Source organism: Schistocerca americana, chromosome 5, assembly GCF_021461395.2.
Source record: "Schistocerca americana isolate TAMUIC-IGC-003095 chromosome 5, iqSchAmer2.1, whole genome shotgun sequence".
Taxonomy (NCBI): domain Eukaryota; kingdom Metazoa; phylum Arthropoda; class Insecta; order Orthoptera; family Acrididae; genus Schistocerca; species Schistocerca americana.
This window is the reverse complement of record NC_060123.1, coordinates 650,671,403-650,675,056: the sequence shown is the minus strand read 5'-3', so window position 1 is coordinate 650,675,056 and position 3,654 is coordinate 650,671,403. Positions and strand designations below refer to the sequence as shown.

The window sequence follows — 3,654 nt, the reverse complement described above, 5'->3', positions numbered from 1 at the left end:
TTGCCACTGTGCCTTTCAAGTTCGTCACAAACGAAGCTTCTACTTCTACATAATCGGTGGTTGTTACTACGTGTAAGTACCCAGTGTTTTTCCTATACTGATCGTAGCTCAATTCTTAGTTCCTCATGCAAAGTGATTTTAAAATAAGGCCGAAGTTTTCCGCGACGGCCCCGTTGTGTAGAACATTCTCGGACTTCTTGTCGTGCCAGTTCAGGGTAAAACCTCGAGCTTGCGCCAAGTGCCTCCAGCGCCTTCGTCAGGAGCAACTGACGGCCAAAACTGCTACTACGGTGACCTTATATACCCCAAAGAAGGCCTCTGATTAGTCGATAATTACGTCATGCTGTAGTAGGTGGTGTCAACGTCTGCGCTGGTGCCGCCACCACTCCCGCGTAAACATTACGTCGAATATCCATGTCTCTTCTCTGCATAGATAACTCGCTTACGCGCATCGCTAAGCTATCCGCTTTGCTTTTCTTACACATTTTTATTTCTACAGCCACTTTAATTAGGGAATCTTATTATGCAGGAGCCTGGGACAAAACTTTCGTTTCGTCAAACAGTAGTTTATGTTTGTTTGTGAGTTTTTGCTCAGCAGCTGCTCTCGATTTTCAATACGCCACTGATATTCTGCACGGCGATCGGAAGCGGTGCGAATGGAATGACCTATGTAACTGCTGCCGCACTTGCAATGTATGTTGTAGATCCCAGGAACCCTGAGGCCGAGACTGCCCTTAACAGGGCGTAGCATCTCCTTTATCTTCTTACGATGTCGGTAAAGAGGTCAGATACTTCGTCTTCCCTATTTTGCCTATTTCAATGAATGTAGCGCTGTAGAAGGAATTTTCACGTTTCCATATCTTGGAGAATGCTCATTTCATATCACGTGACCCATAGCTGTTCTTTCGGAACACTTACTTCATATGATTAATTTCGGAATCCAAGTGGTCCTCGTCAGAAACAGTTTTTGCTCTGTGTACTAGAGTATTTAAAGCTGCTTCCTGCGGATAGCGTGCTTAAAACTCTGGTCGTTAAGACATAAATCAATATGCGTCGGTTGTGGTACAATGAGTAGAAAAGGCGTGCAACCGACGCCTGTCTAAAAATGGCAGCCTTCTCTCTTTCTCAGTCTCGACGGTGAACTGGACGTTTTGGGTGCATACTGTTCATATGTTCGAGAAGGCACTCAAAAGCTTTTACGCCATGTGGCCAGACCATAAACGTGTCGTCAACGTAACGATGAAATGAACATCGACGAAGTGGAGCCAAATTTAATGCATGTACCTCAAAATGTTCTACAAAGAAGTTGGCAATTGCTGGAGACAATGTAGGACCCACAGCCATTCCGTCCGTCATTTCATAATATTTGCCACCATACAAGAAGTAGGTGGTCGTCATAACAAATGGGAACAAGTTTGTCGTTTCAGGAGGACAATGCTCTGCCAACAGTTTCAGTGTGACCTTTGTCAATGGTGAGGCCACATCCACGCTGACTGCTCTAAACTAGACTCCGTCCGAACAAGCCATGAAGGCCCAACGGTACCGACAGGTCGCCATATCATCCTCAGCCTACAGGTGTCACTGGATGCGGATAAGGTGTGGCATGTGGTCAGCACACCGCTCTGCCGTCCGTACGTCGCTTTACGAGACCGGAGCCGCCACTTCTCAATCAAGTAGCTCATCAGTTTGCCTCGCAAGGGCTGAGTGCACCCCGCTTGCCAACAGCGCTCGGCAGACCGGATGGTCTCCCATCCAAGTGCTAGCCCAGCCCGACAGTGCTTAACTTCGGTGATCTGACGGGAACCGGTGTTACCACTGCGGTAAGGCCGTTGGCTTGGACCAGCTCTAATTTGTTTAAATTTCTCACTGAACAACTGAACAACTGAGAGTTTTCGATGCGTTAAAACGAACCACGCATTTTAGGAACCAGACCTTGTAATCTAATGAGAGAAGAGGAGGAAACTTGGTCATGGCTTAATGAAAGAGTCAGAAAGATCAATGGCTGCTAAGAGAGATGATCAGATTCAAGGAAAGAAAAGTGGCTCACTAAATAAAGGTCAAACCGTGTATGGTTGATCATTTGAAGTGCTGGATACCCCACCATAAAACACCTTTTGGCAGGTGTATCTAGAGCCCAGAAAAGAGTTGAGACTTGGGATACTGTTCAGCGGGTAAGACATGCGGCGGGAGTAATAACGTTTGTGGCTTCACTGAGTGAACATGTGCTTGGAGTGCACCAGATCCAGAGCTGGTTTTCGTGTTATATTCATTTCTAGGTGTTTCTGCATTTCAGTCGTTTACCTTTTTAAAGTCGTAGATCTTGAGCTACGTACTTTCGCGGTTTATTTAGGAAATGGATGAAGCGTAAAGCATTTGAAGGAAGATTTACTTTGTTCATCTGGGGTCATTAGAAACGGAAATGTTTTGTAAAATAATAGGTAAGTAATATGAAGCATGAGATTTAAATTAGTTAAAATGGTGACCTAAGACATACGGGGTGGCAATTATTGAACTAAATAAAATAAAATCGTCATAACTTCTGAACGGTTTGGGTTAAGACGTTCAAACTGCACGGTTGGCCGCGGGGCATGATAGGAATTAGTATGCGTATGCAAGGTTCGGCTTAGCGACGAAGCCCACTTTCATTTGGATGCGTTCGCCAGTAAGCAAAACTGGCGCATTTGGGGGACTGAGAATCATCATTTCGTGATCGAGAAGTCTCTTCATCCTCAACGGGTGACTGTATGGTGTGAAAAGTCCAGTCTAGAAATAATGGGTCCGGTATTTCTTGATGGCACGATGACTGTCGAACAGTACGTGAACGTTTTGGAAGATGTACAAGGCGACCCTAATTTCGACAAAATGTGGTCCATGCAAGATGAAGCTCGACCCCATCGAAGCAGGAGAGTCTTTTCTGTCCTGGAGGAGCACTTTGAGTACCCAGAGGCCATGGGCACGGGCCTCGATTGGCCGCCATATTCTCCAGATTTGAACATATGCGACTCCTCTTTGTGGGGCTGTATTAAAGAGAAAGTGTAGAGGAACAACCCCAAATCCAGTGCTGAACTGAAAACATCCATTCTGGAGGTCACTGACAGCATCGATGCTCCAACAGTTCTGCAGGTCATGCGCAATTTCGGTATTCGTCTGTGCCACATCATCGCCAATGATGGCAAGCATATCGAACATATCATAATCTAAATATGAATATCTGTAGTGGCCTTTACATGTTGATTAAATAATGTGCACACCGTAGTTTGTCACAAATTTACGATTTTTATCATACATATACATCTACATTTATACTCCGCAAGCCACCCAACGGTGTGTGGCGGAGGGCACTTTACGTGCCACTGTCATTACCTCCCTTTCCTGTTCCAGTCGCGTATGGTTCGCGGGAAGAACGACTGTCTGAAAGCCTCCGTGCGCGCTCTAATCTCTGTAATTTTACATTCGTGATCTCCTCGGGAGGTATAAGTAGGGGGAAGCAATATATTCGATACCTCATCCAGAAACGCACCCTCTCGAAACCTGGCGAGCAAGCTACACCGCGATGCAGAGCGAACCCTGTGACGAAACGCGCCGCTCTTCTTTAGATCTTCTCTATCTCCTCCGTCAAACCGATCTGGTACGGATCCCACACTGATGAGCAAT

General features: G+C 45.9%; 1 pseudogene; it reads right to left on the bottom strand.

Moving 5' to 3' along the window:
- Positions 1 to 1,716: 1,716 nt before the first annotated feature.
- LOC124616900 lies at positions 1,717 to 1,834 on the bottom strand (annotated as a pseudogene).
- Between the last annotated feature and the right edge of the window lie 1,820 nt (positions 1,835 to 3,654).